The sequence below is a fragment of the Dipodomys ordii genome, unplaced genomic scaffold (assembly GCF_000151885.1).
Source record: "Dipodomys ordii isolate 6190 unplaced genomic scaffold, Dord_2.0 Scaffold46, whole genome shotgun sequence".
NCBI classification, from domain to species: Eukaryota; Metazoa; Chordata; class Mammalia; order Rodentia; family Heteromyidae; genus Dipodomys; species Dipodomys ordii.
The window spans coordinates 16,533,855-16,546,613 of NW_012267262.1; positions in this window are offsets into that span (position 1 = coordinate 16,533,855).

Here is a 12,759-nt window from a genome sequence, read left to right on the forward strand (position 1 = left end):
TTTGAACCTCCTCCATTCCAGTCCATTGCATGATTCTGGCCTCAAAATTGAAAATGATGAAGAAGAGACATGCTTTGCACTGCATCTACCTCTGAGAATCACTATTTTTCCATTTCTAAGGGTTGGATATGGGTTGGATGTGTCTTCCAGGGCTTACTATGTTGAAATTTAATCCTCACTTGAGGTGCTGAGAGGTGAAAACTTAATGTGACTACATATTTAGAAGCTGTGCCTTGGAGAAGCTTGGAAAGGAATAGATATGATTATCAGAGTGGAGGGACCACTCCTGAATCCCGGAACTTCCAAAGAAAAGGTTGAGAGATTGATTACAAGAGACACACATGTATGGCAGTGTTTCCTTCCTCTAGACATGGGGTATCCAACATACCTCAGGCCTTTCACAGAAAGCTCCTCAGCAGGTGTGGTCCCTATCCCTGGACATTTTTTTTGAGGGGGGGGGTCCAGTAGTGGGGCCTGAACTCTGGGCCTGGGCGCTGTCCCTCAGCTCTTCAGCTCAAGGCTAGCGCTCTACCACTTGAGCCACAGCACCATTTCTGGCTTTTTTCTTTTTGCTTATGTGGTGCTAAGGAATCGAACCCAGGGCCTCCTGCATGCAAGGCAATCACTCTACCACTGAGCCACCTTCCCAGCCCTCCCTGGACATTTTTTTAAATATCTTTATTACAAACGTATAGTGTTAATCTCAATTTGTTGCCTTCGTTGGCTTTTAGTCTAATGATTTGTTTATGAGAACTTTCTGAGAGATTCCATCATTTGATATACTCTACCTGACTATCAAGTCACTTTTCAGAGATGGTAAGATGGTAATTCTGGTATTTAGCAGATATGGCATGCCTAACCCGCTACATACAAATGGTCTATTCTCCAAGTACATAGAATGAAAATGTAGGAGGATCAGGTACCAGTCCAATGGTTTAGAATCTTTATATGAATTTCTGGTTTTTCAAAGGCTGTTTGAAATACATTAAAAAGGAAATACATTTTAATAACTGTTGACCTATTTTTTGTTTTTAATAATTTTCTTTTTGAGTTTGTTTTGGTTTGAGATAGAACTTAGGCCTTTGTACATGCTAAGCAAGTGCCCTTAGTACTGACCTATATCCCTAGGCTTATAAGATTCTTTAGTAAGCAGAAGAAAGCTCAAGGCCAAGGTTCCCAGTAAAACAAAAATAATGAATTTTGTACAGTTTTAAAATTCATCAGCTTCTTCATCAAAATACATTCTCATTTTTTTTCCAATTGCACATTTGCTAATGCTTTATTTACAAGGACTACAGTGCCTGTTTTCCCTGAGCAAATCAAGACAAGATTCAGAACTCTTATGGATCCCTTGTAAATAGTAGCAATTCTCTGATCACATCAAGTACTACAAACAAAGGTAGCATTTCATGTCCACAACATTAATGAATACCACATTTGACAAGCCAAGAGTGGCATTATGCCTAAGAATCTAGGACCATGGGAGGCCATTGGTAAGAAGAGAGTGACCTGGAGCCCATCCAGGGAAAAAACACAAGGCCTTACCTGAAAAATAGCTCGAAAGCCAAAGGGACTGAAGGTGTCATCCAAGTGATAGAGGGTCTGCTTGACAAATACAAGGCTCCAAGCTCAAAGACCAGTACTGCCTCCGACCTAACAAAATCCCACAAACACAAAACCCTTCACATTTGAAGCATGGTTCTTTTTTTTTTTTTTTTGTTTGTGCTATTGCTTGCCTAACTTTCCTTACACAGATCAGGCTATCTTTGGGTTCAGAGTTCTTCAATTAGTACAAGAGAGGGGAAAGTTTGAGGCTTTGAAGTGTTTGTTAATCCTTTATATTTATCTCTTTCTCTACGTTCTAAGTGCAGATTTAATTCTACAAGATCAAACCTGATTATCATGAGAATTCAACAGAGGGAAGACACACAGGTAAGGAGCTGGGTCACTTCTGATTTGGTTGGGGTTACTGGTTCTTTGTGAAGCTGATGATTTAAAGTGAAGAACCCAAGTAGTCGTGGTGGCCTATGTCCTTGTCTGATGTGGTTTTCCATTTACAGGAAACTAAATTGGGAAATCTGCTTGGAAATCTACACAATGGAATTTGGCCTTGGAATCTCACAACATTTTTTTCCTTGAAATTTCCTTAGACTTTTAAGTCTTAAATTTCATGTAAGTGAGCAAAGTTCTATTTATAGGGGTAAAAATGTAGCCTATTTCTCTGTGTTGCCATTTTTACTTGAATTTAGCGATTCTAATTTTAAGTCAATTCAACGTGTAATGAGAGATGAAGTGGAAGGTACTGTATGTCCTGATTCTCACATATCTCTTTATAGTTCATTTCTTTGCCTTTTCCAGCTTCTTTTCAAAATTGAATAGCTAGCACAACTCGAGCAGCTGTGTGAGTGTTCAGATGAGCAAATGTCTTTAAACTACCAAAAGAAAATGTGTCTTTCTACTCTTCTTGTGCAGTTTGAGTAAACTGAATTAGCCTATTCATTACATGCGAATTCTCTCTGATCAGTGAAATAGCTCCTAACGAATACAACTGTAAACAATTAGGAAAAACAAGTTGTTGAAAATCTAAGCTACTTATCTACCTCAATAGCCAATGGGAACATGGGTAAAAGAATCATAATTTGTTCTTTTGCCCTAATTCTTGTCTAGGACTTTGTTTTAAAAGTCTTCACCAAAGACATCTTTTTTTCATTGTTGGAAAAAATAACATTAATGTTTACATAGAAAAAATATGAGAATACCTATGAAAATTAAAAATAATCACATCAATTTAACTTACTAGGCATAAAATATTTCATAAAATCCTAATGAATACAGTACTTGAATTAGAATAGCTAACATATGAATGAGTATTTAAAAAAACAAAATAGACACATTTTAAATAGTCATAAATGATAAAAGTATAAGTTAAGCCATTGAAAATTTAATAAGTTATTTATGATTATTTAGAAAATAGTTGTAATATACTTGCTTTGAACTGGAAAACTATTACAGGGTAGAGCTAAACAATATGTATTCATAGTGTGTTGCTTACCAATGAGTTCCACTTAAAACCAATACTTAAGGCACAATAAAAGCTAAAAGGTAGGTATGAGTACAGATAGCACTTAAATAAACAGTATTAGCACTGAAAGAAAGATTATCTTATAGGGATTACAGAGACCCGAAAGTCTTAAAACTGATATCCACTCTACATAAAAGTATTAAAATATTTCAACAGAAAAATTGTATAGTTTGCCATGCACTGTGGCCAGTAGTCTTAGCTTTTCAGGAGGCTGAAATTTGAATCAGAATTCAAAGTAAGCCAGGGCAGGAAAGTCTGTGAGACTTGTACTTATTGTTAACCACCAAAAAGCCAAAAGTGGAGCTGTAGCTCAAGTGATATTATACTAGCCTTAAGCAAAAATACTCAGAGATTGTCCAAAACACACATACATTTTATATATGTGCATATACATTTTCATGACAATAATCACTAACACTTATGAGATATGATTAAACATAGAATGCATATTCAAAGAAAGTTTGCAAACCAGGAAATTCTAAACACATCCAACAGAAAATCAGATCATGTCTATGGAAAGTCAGTTTATTAGAAATAAAACATGAAATAGATCTAAATATATAAACAATGAATGACTTCATGCTAACTAAGAGCAAATTTAAACAGTCAGATTTTGTAAAGGTCATTGGTATGAGCAAATATAAAACAAATGGCTGTATTCAGTGTTGGTAAGAGCTAGAGATAGACATTCTGTTGCTCTCAGCACAGATACATTGGAAATATATTTTTGAAAAGCAGCATGGTAAAGACCACCAACATTCTGAAGGCGAATCACTTGTAACTCAACTTTTAGCAGGTTAGTGTATTTATTGGGTCATGTTTAGCAACTTATTTATAAGTAAACAGACATCTAAGAATGTATACTTTCATGCCTGTGACAGTCATACTTACCTCTTTTGAGTGGAACAATTTCCAGCAACATAGAACACTACATAACATAGGTTCATCTTGTACAGTGTCAAACGCTTAACACATTTATAAGTATAGAACCATCTCAACTAGGTAAAAATTGCATAGTGAGATAATAAAATAGAAATACCATAGCCCTCACAATAGCTTTGTTTGGAGATACATTTGAAGGCGAAAGAAAGAAAAACAGTTTACTTTTACTGTATACAGTATGGGAATGTTTTTATGTTTTGCAATGCGAATGTGTTACTATCATAATAAAAATTATATAAAATAGAGCAAACATATGTAAGCAGACGACTTGACAAAACAATGCCAAGATGTAAATAGAACATTGTATTTATAATAGAGTACTACATGATTCTATATAAATTGAAATGATGGAACTCTGGTAAAAAGTTCCACCTAGAAGAAAGAAACTCCCTTCCCAAGTCACCATGAGATGATACCTGTTTATTTTTTAAAGTTAATCTGGCTGCCTGTTGGCGTTTCATACCTGTAATTATAACTATTCAGGAGGCTGATGTCTAAGGATTGCAGTTCAAAGCTATCTCAGGCAGAACTCTTGAGACTCTTGTTTCCAATTAACCACCAAAAAGCTGGAAGTGGAGCTATGGCTAAGGTGGAAGAGTCCCAGCCATGAGAGAGAGAGAGAGAGAGAAAAAAAAAAAGAGCCTAAGGGACAATATCCAGTCCCTGAGTTCAAACCCCTGTCCTAGGGGAAGTAAAAGCATTAGTCTATATTTTCCTTATATTAACTCTGAGAGCAGGAGCAGGTCCTGCCATTATGACACTCGGAGATCCATATATGTATAGTTGTAGGGCTAATCATTATGCTTTGTACATATCTTAGCAATTACTGGTTCCATTATTTATCTTCCAAGGTTGCTAGTGATATTGTGGGAAATAATAAATGTGAAAATATTGTCAAAGTATACATTGGAGGTAATTATTATTGTTCAACTGTTGGCTCAAGGCACAAAAACATCATCACCATTAATAATCATGAGTTTTTAAAATTGTAGCTATTAAACTGCAATACTGTTTTTGGTTTATCAAGCTGACAAAGCTTAAAATATATATCTTAGCCACATGCAGTGTTGTGGAGGAATAAAATTGGTTGTCTCTCTTGAAGGCAACTTGGAAACATATGTTAATATGTCTTAAAAGAAACAGGACCATTGAATCAGTAATGTAGCTCAAGGAAATAATGTGTAACTATTTCAGCCCAGCATAATTATAAAGTAAGGAATTAGAAATGATATAATTCCAACTCAAGGAGCTTGTTAGGTAATTATGGTATTTCATGTTGCCATTAAAGTAATTCTATAGGTAATCATAAATTATAAACTAAGTATTATTAAATAAGATGGTAACACAAGGTATGTATGACATAATTTTATTTTTAAAATGATACTATTAAGATATGATAAATGGTTTAAGAGGAAATGTAATAACTTTTAACAATATATAAATGACAAGAACATGAGTTTTATCTTCCTCATGATTCTCTGTTGTTCAGTATTTAAATTTATTTTTCAAGTGAAGAAAATGATAAATGTCACTAAGTGTCTTGAGATTTTGCTGCATGTTACTGTCTTATGAAATGAACAAGGAGAGAATGTATATATTTTCACTTGTAGAGGAATAATGTAACACATGATATCTTCATGAGTCCCTTTTGTATAAGTTTCATGTGCCCAGTAGTATTGGGTATTTAGTAACTATAATTTTCTGTTTTATATTATTTTCAGTGAAACTTCTGTTTGAAAAGGAAGACATTTTTGTTTAAATAAGAACTTTTCGTGTTTTAATTTGTTCTCAGTATTTTATCACAAAGACAGAAGGTATACAAAATCAAATCTATACAATTAAAAAGTTATACATTTTTTTGCCAGTCCTGGAGCTTGAACTCAAAGCCTGGGCACTGCCCTTGAGCCTTTCTGTGCTCAAGGCTAGCACTCTACCATGTGAGCCACAGCACAATGTCTGTTTTTTTTTCTGTTTATGTGGTACTGAGGAATCAAACCCAGGGCTCATGCATGCTAGGCAAGCACTCTACTGCTAAGCCAAGTTCCCAGCCCCATTTAATATCATGTGAATTGGCTAAAATTATAGACATACAGTAATCACTAGCAAGTTGGTATTGGTAGTCTGAAACATTAATTTCTTGTAGTTCAATGTATAGCAAACCACATAGACATAGTGAGAGTAAACCTTACTATATATTAAGATCCTACTAATAGAGCTGGATTGTACTTATGGACTGCTTTACTCTAGTGCCCAATTTTCCTCAGGAAAACATTCTCAGAATGAGAAATGACTCCAGGGCAAAGACAAGAATCCTGGTGGAGGGGTAAAATACTCTATTGAGTCTTATCAATATCTTAGCATGTGCTTTTTAGGCATTACCCCTTAAATTGTAATGATTCAAAGACATTTAAGTGTATTTTACCACAGCAACAAACTACACACAAGATACAAAATGCACTCTGTTTAATACAGAGAGTTAGAATTTGATACACCTACAGAGGTTTTAGAGAAGTTATATCCATTTACACCTAATGTGACAGAAATAGTATACAATGAAAAGAAGCATAGGTACTCAATACCATGGTTGGTGAGTAAACTATAAAAACGATCAGGTACAAACCTAGAGTACATTTTATATAGAGGGAAGGCTGGCCTGGAAAATGAAATCAATAGCACAAAGAGTAGAGCCACAGACTGAGAAAGATTATTCATAGACAGCATGGCTGGACTCTAATCAAGGAACTAAAATAGAAACAAACTAGTGTCCACTTGGTACATCTAGATAGCTCTGTAAAGAAGGAGCTCTTTCACACATTGCTGCTCATGAATACAATCATGAAGTGAACATAATGCTTACTTATATCTCATGGGCATTTTCTCTTTCAGTGCTGAGATTGAACATGGGTATTACTCATGCCAGACAAGTACTTTACCAATACACTACATTCTCAGCCCTGTTTATTTCAGGCTGACCTTGAACCTACAATGATCCTGTCTCTGTTGGTATTACTGGTGTGCACCACTTGTCATACCTCATTCACTTTTTGTAACTGAGACTGCTGAGAGAATGAGTATGAATATGATAACTTCATCTACAAAATGAATGTAAAGTGGAGGAAAATGGTGGAAAGTCAGATGATTCAAGATGGAGAAGGTGTGTTCCTGAGAACTTGTTTGTGAGCACATGTGACGTTCCCTCAATATCAGAGGAGGGCAATGTATTTTGAAATGAGATCCTGCTCTTAGTAATTTTTACATCAAAACAGTAAAATGTCTTGGGTAGGGTGGCATCTGCCTATAATTCTAGCACTCTGGAGGTTCAAGCAGAAGGACTGGGAATTCACAGCCTGGGCTATATTAAAAACCCCTAACTAAAATGAAAGGAAACTGCAAAATGTTGATATTGTATGTTAAAGAAGCATATTCAATAAGTAGTCGGTATTGCATATTCAACTTATCATTATGATATGCATAGTCTACAGAGGCATGAATTACTTTGTGATATATGTCTTCAAATTGACTATATAGGAAGACTCTAGAGACAGACCTTTTTCCCCCATTCTTTAGCATATGCTAACGTGAGATAAGCACAAGAGTTTGGATGAGTATGAAATCCATGTGCATCCAACCCACATCATTCCCAACATCTTGGGTGACAAAATTCCAATCTTGACCAAACTACAGTTTCTATTTTCTTTGACTTCTACAATTTTTGTTGGTTGTGGGCCCTGAACTCTGGGCCTGGGCACTGTCCCTCAGCTCTTCAGCTTAAGGCTAGCACTCTCACGTTTGAGCCACAGCACCACTTCCAGATTTTTCTGTTTATGTGGTGCTGAGGAATCGAACCCAGGGCCTCATGCATACAAGGCAAGTACTCTACCACTGAGCCACCGTCCCAGCTCTGACTTCTACAATTTTTTCATTATGGGTTTCCTGGTGCACTTATCTAATGATGAAAAGTTAGCAATGTCATTAGCAGTGGAAAACAAAATCTATGACACCTATCTCACAGTCCTGCAGTCCTGTGGTTGGCTGGGCTGATCTTTCTCAGGACTCATGAGCATTTGACATAGGTATAAACCAATGACACGTAAGGACCTAAAGTCTTCGCTGAGACACTGGGAAATCTGGATCTTTCTCTTTCTCAGGTATTATCAGAGCCTTTTCTCTCTATATGGATCATGAATTTTGCATAGCCTCCTAACCTAGTATTTCTGGGTTTCCCAAAAGGACAAAAGTAAAAGCTACTGAGCCATCTTAAAGATTAATTCTAGCACTGGTTTCATAATATGTACTATTTTTTTTATAAAGAACATGCCATTTTTTTCAAAGAGGGCCTTCTGGGTATTTCTTTTTTAAAAACCTTTTTTATTGTAAAAATGCTGTACAGAGGGATTACAGTTACATGAGCAAGGTAATAAGTACATTTCCTGTTGAGCATTGGTGCCTCCTCCTTTGTTTCCCCCTACCATCCCTTCCCTCCCACCTCCCCAACTGCCCCCTAACCCCCGCTGAAGTTGTAAAGTTCATTTTCAACATAGTGTTTTGTACATTTCATTGTTACAATGGGTCAACCTGTATCCTTAATTAAGCATCTTGTTTTTTCCCTTCCCCTCCCCAAATTAGAAAAATGTATATACAAGAAGCAGGACACTAGAATCAAATACAGTGAAAACAGGGGTTAAACCATGGGGAAGGAACATACAAGGAAACAAAAAAATCACATGGTACATTATAAATATGTTAGACACAATAGCAAGAAAGAAAAAAAGATATTTGTGTCCCTATCTTCGGGTTCATTTCACTTAATGTCATCTTATATGGGCTTATGTACATAGTTTTTGGCCTTTTCTGCTTATCCTACACATATACTAGTTTCTTTGGGTCTGGCTTACTTCACTTAATATAATATTTTCTAAGTCTTTCCATTTCCTAACAAATGGGGCAATGTCATTCTTTCTGATTGCCTCTGGATATCTCATACATATATATTCTGTAGCTTAGTCAGATTGGTCCCCTTGCCTACTTTCAATTTTCCAAACCCCTAACTCCTGTGATTCAAGTTTCCAATGAGTTATATTTTGCCATCCTCAATCACAGGTGCCAAATATTCTGTTATTGTATACACTCTAACATTCTCTTTTCTTCCACCCCCAATTATCTCAAGCATTTTGCCATCCTCAATCACAGGTGCCAAGTATTCTGTTATTGTATACACTCTAACATTCTCTTTTCTTCACCCCCAATTATCTCAAGCATTTTCCACACATACATACAATCCTGCATGTGTTTGCTTGTATGTTAATCTTTTAGGTTTAGCATCCACATAGGAGCCTGGCTTACTTCCTTGAATATGATGATGTACAGAACTTCAGATCCATCTACTTGTCTAAAAATGACATAGTTGCCAAAAGGCAACTATGCGCAACATCTCTGGCCATAAAGGAAATGCAAATAAAAATAACTTTTTAATCATATATCACTGTAGTTAGAATAGCTGTTATCAAGAACACAAATGATATCAAGTGCTGACTATGATGTGAGGAAAAAAGAACCCGATTTTACTCTTGTAAACTAGTGCTACCACTATGGAAATCAATATGTATGATCCTCTCACACACAAAAAAACCAACTAAAAATAGAGATATAAAATTCCAGAAATACCTCTTTGGGGCATTTATCTGAAGGTTCCTTCAGATAAATGCCCCAAAGAGGTGATCTCATTAATAAAATAGTTGCACACCTATGTTTGTTACAGCACTATTTATAATAGCCACACTATACAAACAGCCCAGATGCATTACAACTAATGAACTGGTGGGAAAAAAATACAACGGAGCATTTAATCAAGAAACATTTCACTACAAATAAGAATACCATTTTGTGAATTAAGAAGGTCAGGAAAGATGTCCTTCAGAAGGTAAGCTAGAACTGATCAGAGACATGTGAGTCATGACATTACACAACGCTTTTTAAAAAATTTTATTTTATGGTAAAGACACCGTACAGAGGGGTTACAGTTACAAGAGTAAGGCAATGAGTACATTACTTGTCGATCATTGTTACCCCTTCCCTTGTTGTTGTCCCACTACCCCTTCCCTTCCCCATGTCCCACACTCCTCCCCGCCCCATGTCACCTCCCCCCAACTTGTAAAGTTCATTTCCAATATACTGTCTCATGGGTATCCTTGTTGCAATGGGTCCCCGTGTCCTTGTTTCAGCGTTTTGTTATTCTCCTTCCCCTCCCCAGATTAGACAAATGTATATACAAGATGCAGGGTCCCAAAATCAAGTACAGTGACAACAGGGGATTTGCCATAGGGGGAAAGAACATACAAAGGAAACAAAAAAACAAATCACATAGTACATGTAAAACAATAACTATCAAGACAGACCTCTTGTGTCCATATCTTGGGGGTCATTTCACTTAGCATCATCTTATATGGTCATATGTACATGGATTTTGAGCTTTTCAGCTCATCTGATAAGATTGTCCTACATGTCTACTAATTATTGCAAATAAGGGAAACCATGGGACCTAAATTTCTTTGAGACTGAGTTACTTCGTTTAATATGATTTTTTCCAAATCTTTCTATTTCCTAACAAATGGGATGGTGCCATTTTTTCTGATGGAAGCGTAGAACTCCATTTTATGTCTGTCTGTCTATCTATCTATCTATCTATATGTGTGTGTCTATATAGATATAGATATCTATATAGATATCTATCTATATCTGTATCTATATATATATCACATTTTCTTGATCCACTCATCTACTGAGGGGCATGGTGTTGGTTCCATTTCTTAGCTATTTTGAATAATGCTGCAGTAAACATAGTTGTGCTGGCAGCTTTAGTATGGTCTTGTTTGTGATCATTTGGGTAAATGCCCAAAAGTGGGATTGCTGGGTCATAGGGGAGCTCTATGTGAAGTCTTTTGAGGAACCTCCATACTGCTTTCCAAAGTGGTTGAACAAGCTTACACTCCCACCAACAGTGCAGTAGGGTTCCCTTTTGGCCACATCCTTTCCAATATCTAACATTATTAGATTTTTTGATCATAGCTATTCTAACTGTGGTGAGGTGGAATCTCAATGTTGTTAAAGCCACAGACTGGGAGAAAATCTTCATTAGCTATATAACAGACAAGGTCCTCATATCTAAAATATACTTAGAACTCAAAAAAATCAAAACCTCCAAAAACAAATCCTCAAAGCAACAACGGCCCCATCAACAAGTGGGCTAAAGACTTAAAGAGAGACTTCTCTGAAGAGGAAATAAGAACGGCCAATAGACACAAGAAGAAATGCTCAACTTCTCTGGCCATAAAAGAAATAGCCAAGTCTTTTATGGGAACTTGGCTACATTGAGAAATACTGTGGGAGCAATGACTGCTAAGCATTGTTAAAGTACTGTTAAATCCTAGCAAAACATTGTTGACGATAAGCCTTTACTGTAAGCATCCTTTTTAATGTTTATTTTTTCCCTTTAATTGAGTTTAGTCATTGGAGTCCCAGAAAACTTTTAACTGACTGTAGGTAGGCCCCTTCTAGCCACCCCAGCTACATTCAGCAGAGGGCTAGCAGCCAAGCTGCTGGCTGAACTACCCCGATGCAAAGCAGGCTGCTTTGAATGTTCCAGTGATGACTTGAGAAAGCCACACTGCAAACACAGCTGCTGGCTGCTAAACAGCTCCAGATCCAGAAAGTACTTGATGACTGTTTCTAAAACATTATATGGGGCCTCTCTACTATCACAGCCATCAATGAATTAGTGCAAAACCCTTTGCTACAAAAACCCTTAATTTTGCTTCTAAAAGTTACCTACTAGACCCTCCTTTGAGGTGATTTTGCTAACATGGTAAGCCAGCCAGGGGGACACCTCCTGTGCTGTCACCCACTACTACAACATTACTTCTAACAAGAGGCTCATCCTAGACTGTCTTCTTGTTGACCTCCTTTTCATTTTATTGTAGGTAGTGCCGGCCGAGCAGGTAACGAAGAGAGCTCAGCATGACATGTAACACTGGAAGTAGAGGCAGAAGGTAGGCAGAGATGGCAGAAAGCAAAGTGGGCAGAAATGGCCAAGGATGGTGGAAGTACAGAAAAGGCTGTGAAGAGTCCAAGGTGAGTGACTGTGGAGTCTGTTTGTTGGAAAATTTCCAGGAAGTTGCTAAGCTTTAAGGAGTGAGGAATCCAAAACTCTGGTTCAAGACCTATAACACTAAGGCCAAGGGTTCTGATCCTCAAAGCTCAAAAGCAATGACACCAGCCACTACAGTTTTGTGGGTTCCAGTACACAAGCCTTGGAAGTTGTGAGTCTAGCTGGCATTGACTGTTGCTGTGGCAAGCTACTGCTGAAACCCAAGGATTACATTAGCACGAGTGCTGGGCCACTGACAAAGCCCAGAGCAATGAGCTGAAACCTGAACACCTAGAATCATGCAAGCCCAGGCTCCAAAGGACAGAGCCACAGTTTTCAGGGTTTGAAACCTTAATCCATTGAGTTTGTCAGGCTAGTCCGTAAGCCTTAGGCACTGAAGGGCCCAGACAATTCCAGGACTAGTAGAGCTACTTCTATTAATTTCTGAATAAAAAGTAAAGAACCTTGTCAGCTATTTAGCAACAAGTGATTTTTTTTAAATGTACAAGACTAGGAGAAGCAATACAGCAAAAGGCCAAATAAGGTACGTACAAATATTATTTATAATAAGCATTAAATTCAGAAAAGGCCA